This window comes from Dipodomys ordii, unplaced genomic scaffold, assembly GCF_000151885.1.
Source record: "Dipodomys ordii isolate 6190 unplaced genomic scaffold, Dord_2.0 Scaffold44, whole genome shotgun sequence".
In the NCBI taxonomy this organism is placed as follows: Eukaryota; Metazoa; Chordata; class Mammalia; order Rodentia; family Heteromyidae; genus Dipodomys; species Dipodomys ordii.
In genome coordinates, this window is record NW_012267260.1 from 6746227 (window position 1) to 6763426 (window position 17200).

Sequence of the window (17200 nt, forward strand, 5' to 3'; positions counted from 1 at the left end):
ATCCAGACCCCAGATGACTACTGAGGGCGTGGTGTAGGGAGGAGATGTAAAAGGAAAGAGAAAAGAAAGCCCTGGGCTTCACCAGAACTAGGGAGACAGCTAAGGAAACTTTTGAGCATCTCACAACACTGGTTCCTTTGAAGATCATAGGACACTGAGCAGCTTGCCTCTGGGGCCTCATGGACACCAGTGAGCAGCTGCATGGGGACAAGAGAGGTCTTGGTGATTTTCTACCACAGCTTACAATGCCAGTCTGCCTTTCCCCTGGACTCCCATGGTGCTCTCCTTTCCTAGCTTGCCCATTTCCTGCCTGGCTCAGAACACTGCCCCCAGCTCTCCCCAGACTTCCTTTGCCTGTTGTTTTCTCTGCTTCGTCTCGATGCCTTTAGCCTGCACTAGATTAAGACTGTCTTGATCACAAGCCTTCAATAAATACCTTTCTATAATCTCTGTGTATACGTATTACACGTCTATTATTTTGGTTGATAGAAATTACCCGTAAGTACATGAATTCAAACCTTTAAGAAAAACATCCCACTGGGGAAAAGCAAAGAAAAAAGGAATGTACTCATTACCTAACTTAGGAAATGGTAACCTCTCTGTGCAATACCTTCATAATAACAATAAAATTATATTTTAAAAATAAAAAAGCAATCCCTTATCAATGTTTATTTCACTGAATTGCCAGCAAATCTCATGAAGATCACAGCTTTTTTTTTCTGGGAAGGTGGCTCAGTGGTAGAGCACTTGCCTTGCATACATGAGGCCCTGGGTTCGATTCCTCAGCACCTCATAAGAAAAAAGAAAAAAGTCGGAAGTGGCGCTGTGACTCAAGTGGTAGAGTGCTAGCCTTGAGCTGAAGAGCTGAGGAACAGCGCCCAGGCCCAGAGTTCAGGCCCCACAACTGGACCCCCCCCCAAAAAAAGAAGAAAATAACTATAAGTACAATTTCTGAGACACCAGTTCCAAGGACCCCATGTATAACCCCTCCTGTGGCCTTTGTGAGTAGGATACTGCAACTTAAGTCTTAATTACAGGAGTCAAGGACCTCATAAAAAAAGATTACCTGTCAGGCACTGGTGACTCAAACCTGTAATCCTAGCTACTAGAGAGGTGAGTATTGGGAGGATCTCAGTTTATGGACAGGAAGAGGAAGAGGGGGTGAGGACAAAGGAGGAGGAAGAGAAAATGTTAATAAATAAAATGTGAAAGGAGGAGGAGGATATAAATAAAATAAAACTTTAAATAAATAAGGAAAGCCAAACAAACGTGTTAAACAGTGATTCCCAGCCAGGCACTAGTGGCTCATGCATGGAACCCCAGCTACTCAGGAGGCTGAGATCTGAGGGTTGCACTTCAAAGCCAGCCCAGGCAGGAAAGCCCATAAGACTTTTAACTCCCAATAAACTACCTAGAAAAAGCTGAAAGTGGTACTGCAGCTCAAGTGGTTCAGTACTAGCCTTGAGCAGAAAGGCTAAACAACAGCAGCTATGTCTGGAGTTCAAGCCACAGGACCAGCACCAAAAAAAGGGAGAGGATTTTTTTAACTTGCTGTTGCTTTGTATATTCTGCTGCTAAAGACCACGTTCTCCTAGTTCTTTAATGGTAAGTATACGGTGCCCTCTGAAGGTTTTAGAGTTTGCCTTCACTTGGGTTTAAAGGTAACTTTTTTCTCTTGACATAAAGTATCACCTGAACTTTTTTCATTCATCTTAGGTTGAGAAAAATTTATGGTATCTTTAACGTTAGGAAGTTTTGCCTTTCCTGACATTTTATTACTTTGCATATTTGAAACATTTCAATCCCAGACAATAAATATTATGTGATTATTATTTTCATATGGATAGGCTATTTCCTTCTGTTTTTTCCTCCTCCAGCTTAGGATACTAAAAGTTTATTAATACGAACCTATGCCATTCAGCTCTCCCAGAGTCTCATGTAGTGAAAATTGTGAGAGGCAGGGTAGAAAAAAGGGAGCAGCAGTAAAAATAAGATGTGTGGTTTTCTTTTAGGTGGATCTCAGCTTCTTTATTGTTCAGCTGAAATGAAGCTTATATTTGTCCTGTAAATCATTTTTATAAGCTGTCATAACTAGCACATTAAATGGTATTATTATGGAAGCTAAACGAATCTCCACAAAGCTGATGGATGTAAAGCTATGAATCCTCGAGGTTTAAAAGCATCCATCCTCAGAAGCTGTCCTCAGCCCCTCCTTCTTAGCTAGTACATCAACTATCACTTTCTCCATACCTTCCCCTGATATTCCCTCACTCTTGTCCTAGCTCACCACATTCCTTTTCTTTGCATTCTTTTGATACTCTAACATTTATCATCTCTGACAATCATTTCATGGACTTAGTTTGCCTCCCTACTCTAGGATACATTCTGAGGCTGTTTTACCAGGGCTCTAACCCTGCACTTACAACAGGGTATGGGACGGGACACATGCAGTTTTACTGAGTGAATGGACAACTGATGTTGTTTATAAGTGTTTACTGAGTGAACAATAGGTTTACTGAGTGAGTGAACAACTGAACACCTGATTCCATAGCTCTTGCCTTGTCTTCCCCCATCTCTTACCACATAGCCTTCCCCAAGCCCCTTGAATTTCTCCAACTGTATTTTTTAACAGGACTGTTCTCTCAGAGGTTTTTTTTTATATATTAATACTTCCTAAATCTCAGTACATCTTCAATAAAATAAGAAATTTGCCCACCACAATTAGTTATGATGTAGTTAGCTTCTAATAATGTTCTACCAAACTTCAGTCTAATACATTTATGTAGGTTTTCAATAATGTTAGTCTAAACTTCATTCTGATATACCTATTTTACTACTTTTTCAAAGTTCATTTAATGACAACCCTGGATTGGCATTTTATATTTGTATGTTACAAAAGTATTTTAGACAGGGTATAAAAATATATTTCTTTTTTTAGAAAGCAGTTTAATGCATAAAGTTTACATCTAGGAATATACCCTTCTTAGATTAGTGTACTGCAATTCAGTGACTTTTGACAAATGAATGTAGTTGTGAGCTCACTGCCACAATCAAGTTACAATAACCCAAAAAAGTTCTCGCAGGTTCCTTTGTAATCAATCTCTTACCCATCACAAAGTTTTGACAACCACTGGTCTGATTTCTCTTCTACACTAACCATTTCCATACAAAGTTGAATTTCAGGTTTTTTTCTCGACTTTTTAGGATGATTTTATTGAGGCTTATCCATATTGTTGTGTGTATCAGTAATGTACTGTCACTTATTTTGGAGTTATTGTAAGGATGCACTGTTTATTCACTACTGAGTGGTTGTTTCGTTTCCAGTTTCTGGCTAGTCAGAATAAAGTTGCCATGAACAAATATGGATAGACCTTTTTGTGGACTCAAATATTCATTTGACTTTGGTACAATACCTAGGAGTTAAGTCATATGATAAGTGAATATTTAATATTTTAAATCCTAAAGTGTTTTCCCACAGATTTCTGGATACTCGCTGTCTTCACTAATCTTTAGTGTATTTGTTCTTTTTTAATTTCAGCCACTCTATTAGGTACTTATCTCATTGTGACTTCCCTGAAGATGAATGATACTAAACATATTTCATGTACTAAGTGTCATCTGTTTCTGTCTTTGTTGAAGTGTTTGTTTAGATCTTTTGCCTATGTGAAAAAAATTGTCTTATTACAAACTAAGAGTTTATAAAGATCTTTTATCAGAAATGTGTCTGACAAGCCTTTAGTCTTAAGTTTGGGGTTTATCTTTTAAATTATCTTTGGAAAAGCTGGGGTTTTTAATTTTGAAGTTCAGATTTTCTCTTCTTTTGAGGCTCATACTTTTTTCATGTAAAAAAAAAATCCCTAACCCAAAGCATATAAGCTTTCTCTTAAGTTTCCTTGATATTTCAGATTTTAACTTTTACTTTTGGGTACATGGTTCACTTTGAGTTTACTTCCTCTATAAAGTGTAAGGTAAGGATTGAGACCTGTTCTTTCTTTCCTATGAATGTCTACTTGATTCATCACTGTTCATTGAGAAGCTTATCCCTGCTTGATTGAATTATCTTTGTCCCCTGGTCTAAACTCAATTGCACATAAAGGCATGGATCTGCTTGGGTTTCAGTTTAGTTCCATTGAAATGTGTGTTCTACCTTTAACCACATCTCACTGTCTTCATTACTTTCATACTAAGTCAGGAAATTTTTCCTTTTTTTCCACAAATCTCTTTTTGAGACTTTGATTGGAATTACTTTAAATCTATGGCTGAATTAGAAGAGAATTGATACCTTAAGTACATAAGTTTAATCAATGCATATGACATATTTAAGTCTCTTCTAATTTTTCTCATCAGTGTTTTATAGTTTTTTAAAAAAATAAGCCAAATACACATTTTATTGGCATATCTTTTAAGCATAGATATTTCATGGTTGATGCTGTAAGAATTATTTTAATTTTCAGTTTGCTAGTATGTAAAAATCAATGTATAGTAAATGTGTATGCTCAAGCCTTGCTGGCTCACTTACTAGCTATTTTGTGAAGTTTAGGGAGAAATTGTCAACATAGATGATTATTATTTACAAGTAAAGACAAGGTTTTTTTTTCTTTCTAATCTATTAACTTTTTAGTTCTTCTGGCCTTATCACAATAACTAAAATCTCAAGTATGGTGTTGAACAGGAGTTCATCCCTGTGAAATAGAATCCCAAGTAGAATGTTGAACAAACAAGATTGAACTCTATGTTTTAACAAGCTTACCTCATCATAGTCTTCAAACCTGTCAAGGAAAGTCTGAGAAACTATCAGAGCCAAGAGGAGCCTAAAAAGACTTGATCAGAAATGCAGTGTGATATGTGAGTTATTATATTCAATGTACATGACTGATCATGGAACCAGGTAACGAGGTGGAAAGGATGACATTGATCCAGACGTGTTATACTTATAAATTGACACGTTGAGTAGAAAACCCTTTGCACAATCATTTATAAAGATTCTAAAATAAAGCAGACATGCAGAATTTTAGAACATGTATAGTTAGGGCTTTGGTTAGTAACATCAATTTTGGTTAATTGGGACAAATTTATCATAATGTAAAATCTTTTTTGGGGGGCGGGGTCCGGTCGTGGGGCCTGAACTCTGGGCCTGGGCGCTGTCCCTCAGCTCTTCAGCTCAAGGCTAGCGCTCTACCACTTGAGCCACAGTGCCACTTCTGGCTTTTTTCTTTTTTGCTTATGTGGTGCTGAGGAATTGAACCCAGGACCTCATGTATGCATGGCAAGAGTTCTACCACTGAGCCACCTTCCCAGCCCTCATAATGTAAAATCTTGATAAAGGGAAATTGGCTGTCATCAGGGAACTTTGTACTATCTGAGATTTTCTCTAAATATAAAACTTACCAAATGAAAGGTTATACTTTTTAGAAAGATACTAAGTCGCCTATGGCACATCTATTTGAGGACGGTGTTTATTCTATTTTTCTCTCTGAATTTTCCTCCCTCTTCTTTATCTCATAAGCTAAAGAGTAAGATACATGGCTAAGTACTATTAGATGGGGAATAGGATCAGGAGGTGGGGGAATTAAGAAAATGAATTGATTAATAAAGAAATAGGCTGTTTTGGCATTAATGAAAGATATGCTCAGGATCACTACTATCACTGTTGGTATGGATAGCTTGCCTCTCTCACGAGCCAGCCCATTCTGCCTTGCCTACTGTGGTCCTGGCCCTGTGGGATGATCCTACCTGTTTCTGTTTCATTTATCTTTTGCAGGAATGTCTTTATCTTTTCCCTGATTTAACAAATCACCTTAAACCTTAGAGACTTAACATAGCATAATTTATTCTTTCTTACGATTCTGGAGCATGGGGATTCAAACAGTCCTTATCTAGCTAGTTCTGCTCTCTTGGCATTGTCTGGTAGTTAGTTGATGTCAGCAAGCATCCAAATGGAGCCTCAGTGCTCTTCCACATGACCTTTTCTTTGCATATCTCAAGCTTTGTCTTCCTGGCAGCATGGTAGTCTCAGAGTAATTGAACTTTTAGGCAACCAATCATCTTCTAAGAGAGAGGAAACAAGCTTGTCTCAGATGTCCTACAATCAGCACTAGTCATAAGGCCAGTCTAGACTAAGGAGAAGTACTCTGAGAAGAGCAACTCTGGCTTTGTACCCATCTTTTAATTCTGTTCACTGGTTATAGGGTAACTTTCTTAATTGTGGATATTCTCTAAATTTTGAAACTCAACACAAATCCAAATATATCTCTGTTAGGGCCTTACCAATTTGCTCTCCCCCGACCTTAGGTCCTGGGATTGAACTAAATACATTGAGCTTGCTAGACAGGCATTCTGCCACACAGGCCAAGCCTCCCACCCTCAGCATTCTTAGCAGTAACATTTGAAAATCAGCTTCTTTGTGCCTTCACCAAGTTCTAGGTACTACAATTTAATCTTTTCTGCTTTAATGAAGGAGACTGAGCATTGCATTTTTTTGTATTTTTTTATTTTTCAAATTATTGTTCAAAATTTAACCTGTTAAACATTGCTTCTTGTACTTTTTTTAAATTTTTTATTGTGAAAATACTGTCCAAATGGGTTACAGTTACATGAACAAGGTAATGAGTACATTTCTTACCCAGCATTTTATTTTTGAATACCATTGAAGCAGAACACTCTTCATGTGTTCACTGGTCATGAGTAGACGTTATGTTTTGAATTGCCTACTCATATACTTTGCCCATACTTCTCTTGGACTAGTCCTTCTTTGAGTGTTGATATTCTTCTGAAATGTGGGTTATTAATGTTTAATTAACCTCAGACAGCCCTGCCAACTTTTTAAAAATTATAAATTACCCTTGCTTAAAATAATCTTCTTCGTTTGTTTCCGTTACTTTACTTTTTTTATTTTCCTAGATCTTATCATCTGTTTTCAGTTCTTTGTTTTCTTGGATTGACGGTGTTAGAACTGCAAATTGCCACAACTTTTCAGTTGAGGCCATCAGTACCAACATAAGGAATGCTCACCCATAGACACTGAAGTGTGGGGGTGGACTCAGTTTGGACACATAAGTCTGATGTTGGCTTCTGGTCAAAGCTACACCAACAGTGCATTTGTCTCCACCACCAGGTCCATATCTTCCTTGAGTGTGACACTAACAGAATCAATCTACCTATAACTTAATGCTAGATGAGAAATTACAGTCCTAAATTGCTCCTGATCCTGTCTGAGCTCACTCTCTGACATTTGATCAATTGCTATGTGACATTTGAGAACTTTGGAGCCTTGGATACCCCATCTACAAAGTAGGAACATTGAATGTCTACTAGATGGCTTTATGACCTTTTTTCCTCTTGGAATATGATATGTAAGGGGACATTTATGGAGTATGGATTAGAGAAAAACTAACATAGGTAGAATTAGAATCTTAAGGAATTTAACTTTTTAAAAATACTTTTTAATTATAAGTTTGAAACTTTGTTATTTGTGAAAACCTTTTTAGAAGCTTGAAAATAGCATTTTTTTTCTGTACCAACCTTGTGCTTTTCCATTTGGTAAACACTGATTTTATTTCTCCTGTAGGAGTAAACCAAACCTATTCAGCACTTCCTGTTTACTTCCATGTCACATGTATCATGGATGGTGACAGGCTTGCTCCCAAAATAATCTTCCACCTTCTGGTTATGCAACCAGACTATCAATACGTGGACAGTGAATCAATTCATTTATGAGCCTCACCTCTGACATCCCCACCTTCAGCTTCCCACTGGAACACCAAGTCCCTGAAGCGATGGTAGGGACGATACTTGAATGAAGGTATGACACAGCACCTATCCCTTGAGAATATCAGAGCTCTTTCTGTTCTCAACCACCGTGTGTGTGGCCATCACAGGACAATAAACAACCTGATTTCCTGTTCAGAGCCTTTTTTTAACTTAACAAAATTAAGTTTCATTTGAATTGAGTGACCAAGGTGTAAGCTTAGAAATATTTTATGTTTCCATCACAGTTTATTCTGCTTAGCATAAATCATAAGAGCCAACTATAACTTACCGTTTTCTAGAGTTTTTTGAGAGTCAGTTGTATTATGCACATGTCACACACACCTTCCTACAAGTCCTTCAAGGTCGATAGTTTAAAATTCCTGCTGCTTCCTTCCCCATACCCACTCAACACTGATGGAAATATATGCTGATTGGACAGAGCAGCCTACTTTTAACACAGATTAATGAGAAAGAAGTTGAAGAAGAAAGTAACATTCTCCAGCAGTAACAGTCGATGCCAAGTAAAAGCCAACAATCTGGACCAGCCAGATCCCAAGCTTTGTTTTCCCTAGACTTCACTCAAATGAGTTAAAGAAGAAATCTGGACATCCAGCCTGGCTCCAGCCACTCTTGCCATCCCTCTTCACTCAGTGAAGCTGCTTCTCACCTTCCCCAGGGCCTCAGTTCAGCAGTCACTATTGTGGGAAGCAAGACACAGATTCAAGGGTTGGATTAAGACCTCATATTGTTTTCTAAGGTGACCTTCAAGAAGGAATGATGAGGCAAAGACCTATCACGGGAGGCTACCTAGATTCAGGCTGGCCTAAGTCTATAGCTTGTATCCATTAAAAGAAGTTTGGAAGACTCTGAGTGTTGAAGATGATAGGCATTGTCAAAAAGTTTGTGAAATAGTCGACACCATTGACATGTGGCTGGCTCATAAGTTAGCAGATAGCAAGAGCCATCAAGAGTTAATGTAATTCTGGAAAAAATTTAGAGAACAGCACTTTCTTAGAAGGACAAAAGCCTAAGGATCTTTTAGTCTGCTGAGATTGTGTGAATTCTACATGAGATGACATTCTACGTGTCTATACATGTGACATGCTAACAATACTAGACATTCCCTTAGATTTCCAGTCCTTTCAGAATCCAAAAGCAGCAGCCTTCACCTCACATAATCACCTCTACATAGCAGTCAAAATTCTCCCAAAACTGACCAACCACATTGAAAATAAATTTTACACCTTTACAATTCTGTAGCCTTCTACACCTAGTAACTAGATGCAGTAGAAACGGCTGAATCATTCCTAGAAGGTCTGGAGAGATAGTGAGAGATTTTAATCTGTGCTACTCCACAAACAGTGTTTAGTTTATAACATCAATTGCTTCTGGAATTTCCCATTTAATAGTTTCAGATGGTGGTTAACCATGGTAACTGAAGTTATGGAAAGTGAAACCATAGATAAGGGTCCCCTAAACAAGCTACCAGGTAATATTTCTTGTTTGGCTTCACAAATGGCTAAGTACTTCTTTTGGCTATATTACAAATTTCTCTAGATTATGCTGTAACACACACAAAAAAAAAGTGGCAGAGAACATCTCCAGTGTTCATAAAACTATGATTAAAAGCCTTTGTCTTCACTCCTTCTGTTCTGACTGGATATGGAACTTATTCTTCCCTCCAAACATCAGAACAGGCAAGCCCTGCCTCACATCGGGAGCACTCGGGGATGGAGCGGTTCAGTGTGAGGGAGACAGAGCTGCAGCCCTGTGTGGACAGAGACATAGTGGCTCCACGATGCCCCCCAAGCTGTCTAGTCCCTTCCCCAGCAAGCACTCTGGCCTTTACAAAGTAAAACCAAAAACACTGACTTCCGTGACCGTGATGGTTAGGAGTGTGAGGCAGGAACAGCTCCCACGTCAGTGGACAGGCGAGAGGAACAGGATGTCTACGGAGCAGAGCTGGTTCAGCTAGGCTCATGGCACCTGGTTATATGATGAACTGTGCTAGAGCTCCCCGGAGACTGGCCCGGCACCTTCGAGACTGCATTCAGACGTTAAAATGCTCACCCACAAACAGCCATCCCAGACCTCTAATCTTACTTTATGACCAAACTGTAATTACATTACAGCAATTACTTGAATATTACATTTTTATTACTGTTATGTCATTATGTCTACTAGGAAAAATATATGCCTACTTTAACCAATAAAATTCTTAATGACTCAGTTAAGCTGTGTCTACATGAAAACCCTGACTTAAACATTTTGGTCAAAATAATTTTTAGGGCCCAGGGGAAGAAGAAAGTTAATCTTCATCTGTGGGACTGCCTCCACAGCAAGAAAACCTTCATTTCTAGATGCTTCTGGATGTACTTCAACAGTTCAAGACTGATCATGAAGTTCTAACCACTGCTGAACTTGTAAAACCATCAACATCGTATCTTCTATTGATCACTTCCACTATTAACAAAAAATAGAACTTTGAACCCAAGACAATTCCTGTCTCTCCATCCTCCAAATGACAGGAGGCACTGGGATTTCTTGGCATTGGTTGTTGTAGTGTTGGGGTTTGACTTCCCTTGTAGACAGGCATTCTAGCCCTTCACTCTGGTAGGCAGTCATTCTAACATTTGAGCTGAGCTCTCTACCCCTTTTATCTGGTTACTTGCAGTAGGATCTCACTTTTTTTCCTAGGCCGCCCTGGACTGCAATCACCTATTTAAACTTTCCACGGTAGCTGTTGTGACAGACGTATGTCGCCCTGACCAGCTATTAGTCATTATAAGGGTCTCATTTATTTTTTTTCCAAGCTGGCCCCCAAACAATCCTAATCTGGAAATGGTTTTCTATGCTTCTAAAATGGCATATAGGCCCAGCTGTGAAGAGATGCTTCCAGACCATCCAGGACAGTTTCTTCGAAGCCAGGAACACAGAACATTTGGAACGCAAAACAGAACACTTCTTAAATAAAGCTACTACTGGGTGATACTTAGATTTCTGAACATTGCACTTGTATGTTGCTTTGCTACCTCTTTTGAAGGTATAGACAGTCACCTGTAGACCTTATCTTGATGCAAGCTTCCAAGCCATCGAGCTATGTTGTCTGGGGGGACTTCCTGCCGTAACCACCTCCCACTTTAGCCCAGACCCTGTGTGCCTTTCTCAGGCCAGACAGGCCGAGACAAGCACAGGTGACTGCCTATCTAGAAATAACTCTATACTTTGGTGCCAGAATTTAGACCCCTGAACTTTGAGGATTTACCATCTGAGCTGAAATTAGGTAAAATAGTCAAGAGTTGGCCACTTTGGCAGGGTTTTTTTCCCCTGCATGTATCTTACACATGTATTTTACCCCCCCCAAATGTTCTATACAGTAAACAAACGCTCTCCTACAGAAAGTTATGTGTCTAACACATTTTTCTTCTAGATCAACCAAGTTCAAACTTGGCTTTTGCTTCACTTACGAAAAATAATAATGGCAGGTTGCACGGTGGACTGCACCTGTCATCCCAGCTGTGCAGGAGCTGAGATCAGGAGAATCAAAGTCGCAGTCCAGAGTGGCCCCCAAAAGGCAGCTGTTTTCAAGCTCCATCTCAAGAGACAAAGCTGGACATGGTACACCAGCTATGCAGAAAGCATAAATAGGTATATCAAGATCCAGGCCCCAAAAAACCAAGATGTCTCTGGGCTGGGAAGGTGGCTCAGTGGTAAAGCGCTTGCCTTGCATGCTCGAGGCCCTGGGTTCGATTCCTCAGCACCATATAAGCAAAAAGAAAAAAGCCAGAAGTGGTGCTGTGGCTCAAGTGGTAGAGCGCTAGCCTTGAGCTGAAGAGCTGAGGGACAGCGCCCAAGGCCCAGAGTTCAGGCCCCATGACCGGACCCAAAAAAACAAGACGTCTCAAAAATAACCTCCAAGACCAGACTGGAGTTTGAATTAATTGGTAGAACACTTGCCTAGCAAGCATGAGGCCCTGAGTTCAAATCCAATAACACACACACACACACCAAAAAATCCTTCAGGCAAATATATATGATGTACTATGTAAAATTCAGGGTCTAATTCTAATGTTATGTGCATCTGCTGGCCATCCACATTGCTAAACATTCATGACTGCCTACAAATGGGAAAAGTATTACCAGATCTATTTTTAACACAGTTTTGGCAAGGCTTTGGCTGTGAAGAAGGAAAAAAAAAATCCTATAGCATCAGACTGAGAAAACCAATGACTGCAATATGGTTGTGATTCCCTGACTTACCGAGTGGTGACGTCGCTGGTACCGTACTGCAAGATGGTGCAGTGGCCACTTTGTTGCCAAGCCCCAGAGCTCCACAACAGGAAAGGAAGCGTCCTGAGCATGGAGCTGCGCCTCCCCCCGCCCAGCACAGGGCATCATCTATGCACCCCTGCAGAGGACGCGTCCCATACATTCAGCTTACCACCCCTGTGACCCTCATACTGGAAGAGTGCGTTATTTGTATGATTTTTTTTTTTTATAGAACGCAATCTTCCCACTGGCCTCCTTTGTAACCATTGCCCATAGTTGTCTTACAGAACGTAACTTAATTGTTTCAGCCATTGAAGAAAGATGAGGGTTTCCTCCAGTTCACTTGAGGCCCCTCAGTCACTCAATTTGCAGGTGGCAGGAAGTTCATAGAAGCCTGACATGCCTTTCTTCATGCTTTCTCCTTCTCCTGACTCTAGACTGCCTCTCCAACCAGTCTGTCTCTCACTCTTCCTCTCCTACGTGATCCCAGGGCTGTGGAAACAAGGTATGGAGGTTATGCAGACTGCCCTGAACAGAGGCTCCAAGCTGGGGTACAGATTAAACATGGTGGGCTAACTGCCAGCTTGTCCCTTATCTGCCCAACCTCACATCCTGGCCCAGGAGGTGAGTCAACCAGGGTCCACTCCAAGGGAGTGCTGCTTTCCCATTTCTCTACCTAGATGAAGAGGCCCCTTCTGTAATTCTGCCTTAAGAGGACACTACAGAGTCACTCTGTGTGCTCACAGGACCCTGGGATGGTGAGCGGTCATGCAAACTGAAGGATGGAGCTCTGTAGCCTAAATGCCATGGGCTTAAAAATTGTCTGGAGTAAATGCTTCATCCCAGCCAGCAAGGCTGGGTTCTTTCCAAGTCTCAGGCTCAGCCGTAACTTCAGCAAAAGCAATTTTTACTCAGTGGAGAGTACAAAACCAGTGTCTACAGGAAGTGTCAGGCATTCCCTCCAAATTAGAACCCATTTGGTTCTAAACTGGTGGAAAGGAAATGTGAGAGGTGGACTGGCTGTTCTTGATCCCTCCATAGTCAGGAGACACAAGTTGGGAGCCGGAAGGAGTGCTGGGCCTTCCGGATGCATCATGACTTTCCAAGAGGGACCTTGAAGCCTGGCCTTCGACGCTGAAGACGAAGGTGTCTTCTCAATCACATGAGGCTGCCTCTCCCTTCACTTCTTGTCCTTGACTTGACATTCTAGGTCTTTGGGGGAAAGGACTCCTGGGCTTGGATCCACTGGGCTTCTGCTGCTTTTTGCTAGTTATTTGTGTGATCATTAGTGATCCATGGGTGTCCACCACCAGCACAGAGTGTGTTGATAGCTCCAATTCTCTTCAGTGGCTATCTGTGAGTGTCAGAGGCTGCAAAAGGAACTCAGAGCCATTACCTACAGTCTTAGCCCAGTCCCTGCTCCAGGCCCAACCAGGCCTGCTGTGACATCCATTTTCGTTAGTGCAATGACAGTTGGTACACCGGCTGCCTGGAGGAATCTTGCACTGAGCTGGAATGACCGACACCAGGACCCATCATGTGGCTCCCTCCCATTCCTTCCAGGACACTCTTATTTCCTGTCCCTCCACCCTCTGTCTGAGGACCACTTGTAGCCAAATGAGCACCTCTGCAGAGAAGCAGGCTGGGTCCGCTCAGCAGCTCAGACTTGTGACCAGAACTCCAACTGAGAGCGCTGTTTACCACACACTTTGGACAGTGGCGTGGGCCAGTCCTCATCTTCTATAGAAACGGCCCATTTCATCAGGTATCTTAACCCCAGCACCACCACCTCAGTAACTCCTGCACGAGTGCCCTCTGAGATCCCAGCATGTTTATATCTGAGATCACATGGGAAATGGCTGCGGGCATCTGAATCTACTCTTGGAAGTTTCTTTGTCTTTTCAAGGATAGGTTAATTTGTTCTCCTCAAGTCTCTTCCGCCAAGGGCTGCATGCTTAAGACAAGCAATGAAACAAGGAGATGAGCCAGGCGCAAAGAGCGGAGGTGGATCACTCCCATGTTGTCCCTGACTTGGCTCCCTTCCTGTGACAGACACAGTCCTTGCTGCCCAGCTCCACTCTGAAATCCTAAAGGTAACTGTGCTCCTCACAGACTCTTCGGCCCCTTTCTTGGCCAAAGCAATAACTTTCTAGCTCAGGAATCTCTTTGGAAACTACTGGGTCTGCTGCTTCTAACAACAGAGTTAATGTCTCCCCTAGTAAAAATAAAAATAAGGAAAAGAGAATCTTCAAGATGAGTTCAAGATTCTGCTGAAGATTCCAAGTGATGACACTTGGTGAGTCTAGAAGGGGTTCATAGCTTCTCTCTCTCTCTGCACTTAGATTTCCTGATAGCTAAGACATGGTGTGGTCAAAGTGAGGAGTGAGAACCATGCGTGTACTTGGTGTTTCCTGGAGGATTATCAGACAAACAAACAATAGGAAAGTAGACACTGGGTAAGCAGACCATTCAGCAAGCTAGGTGAAGAGCTCAGAGCTGCGTTCATATTGCTGCTCTCCAATTATCCAGGAATGAATGCTGCAGATTGTGCGGACGCAGCACTGAGCCCCACGCCAAACACCTTCTCAGGTTTTTTCCCCTCTGCATTTTGCTAATCCCTGGATGAAACATAATCGCAGAGAAATTTTCAAGGTTGGACACCACAGGGAGGAACTGGGGCTGGCTCTCACCCAGTGGAAATAACATGCCATCAGACCTGACAAGGCAGGAATACGGATGTTAAACAAACACATTCTCCCCAACTCTCCCTAGCAACAGCTTGTTTTCTGCAGAAGCGCTGAATTTCCTCAGGTTGCTCATTCAGCTCCAAGGTTTCATCACCTGAGATATGTATTATAGCAGAAAAAATGGGGAGGGAAGTCAATGAGCAGAAATTCCAACCAAGAGAAAGAATGGAAAGAGAATTAAGTCATTTATTCCCCTCTAGGGCAAAATAAAAGTAACAAAAGCATTTATACACAATAAATATGTGATTATATGTAATAATTAAACTCCAGCAACTTGCAGTCATCCTTCTTCTCAAGCCAGAGGAGAACCTTTCTCCCTACTGTGGTTTCAAGTTAAGACCTCTAAAATACAAATTCCAACTGGCTCCTGTCATCTGTGTTCTGGTGATGGAAGAGAAAGGAAATCAGAGAATGGGAGAGAACTTTCCAGACTGGAAAGAGAAAAGGGGTGTTTAAAATTACTTAAAATATTACATATATCTAAAATATACTGTATATATTTAAATCTTGCTTAATCTTCACAACTATCTTTTGAAACTGATGTTCTTATTCCTATTTCATAAATGAAAGTCTGGGGTTCAGAGGGGTTTATAGCCACATAAGCTGAACTGTGGAGAGAACTGGAGATTCCTATGAAGTATCTTTCTTAAGACAGAAAACCTAAAAGTGGGATTGCTGGGCCATAAGGAAGCTCTATGTGGAGTCTTTTAAGGAACCTCCATACTGCTTTCCAAAATGGTTGAACAAGTTTACATTCCCACCAACAATGCAGTAGAGTTCCCTTTTGGCCACATTCCCTCCAGCATCTTGATTTAAGCCATTCTCACTGGGGTGAAGTGGAATCTCAGTGTTGTTTTCATTTGCATTTCTTTTATGGCTACAGAAGTTGAGCATTTCTTCAGGTGTCTATTGGCCATTCTTATTTCCTCTTCAGAGAAGTCTCTCTTTAAGTCTTCAGCCCACTTATTAACCAAACAGTTGTTTCTTTGAGGATTTGTTGTTTTTTGAATGCTAAGTATATTTTAGATATGAGACCATTGTCCATTGTATGGCTAGTGAAGATCTTCTCCCAATCCGTGGGCTTTCTGTTGATCTTGCTTGCTATGTCCTTTGCCATCTGACCATATAAGCTGCTGCTAAGTGAAATGAACCCCAAGATAGGTACATAAGAGATTTTTATCTTTCCTGCTGTTCTTTTTAATGTACTTGTAATGTACTATGTGATTTTTTTTTGTTTCTTTTTATGTTCTTCCCCCATGGTATAACCCCTGTTGTCACTGTATTTGAGTATGGTGTCCTGCGTCTTGTATATACATTTTTCTAATTTAGAGAGGGGAAGAGAAATAACAAAATTCTGAAATAAGGATACAGGATGACCCATTGTAACAACAAGATGCACAAGACACTATGTTGAAAATGAACTTTACAGGAGGGAAGAGTTGGAAAGGTGGGGAGAGAAGAGATAGTAGGGGAAAAACAAAGGAGGGGGTAACAATGTTCAATAGAAAATGGACTCATTACCTTGCTCGTGTAACTGTAACCCCTCTGTATAGTATCATTACAATAAAAACATAATTAAAGAATAAAAGACAGAAAACCAACTTCAGAGGTTGAAGAGAAGCAGTCCTGCAGCCTTAACACTAACATCAGCCCATCTTTCTACTTTCCATCAGCTAAAAGGCAACTAAATACCAGAACACACAATTCTAGACCTTCCCTAAGTGTGGTGATCAGAGATGTCCAATTGTAGTGGACAACACCAAGGTAATATAGGCTTGCAGTGCACTTCTATCATTGTCCAAACCTAGAACAGGACTCCCCATGACTTTTGACCCAGCAGTCATGAACTCGACCTGGTGGAACCAGAGCAAACATAGTCATTCTTACTGGTCCTAGAATGCAGAAGGCAAAATGGCGGCCATTGCTACTGAGTCTTCAAGCCACATACGTATATGGCTTGAAGTTGACTTGCTTAGGACTTCTCTTTTCCCTGATACCCTGAAGCCCCTGTATTAACTCCTAAAGCTATTGAAAGTGTCCATGAGACGTTTTCCTCCACTTTTCTGTACATTATCTAAAACAGGCTATAAACTAGGCTTTCCTCTCAAGTCCAGTGTATGTATCAAACCCTGTGCCACAGAGAACAGCATGAGGAGGCTGCAGGTTGTGGTCTGTGCAGATTGACTAGGAGCGCCTCTGGACTTGGAAGAAGTGTGGAGGGATGAGATTTGAGATCTGGTTCCAGTTTTTGCTTCTGCTCTTGAACCTGTATTTGATTTCTATGGTCTTCGATTTCCTTGTCCTTGAAATGAGGTGGTAAGGATTTGGGATGATGCCAGGCAAGATGCAAATGACACAGAGACATGGTCATGAGTGGGACCCACTGTTACCATACTGTTTTCCCCAGCACATTTCTAAATCTGTTAATTCTGAAG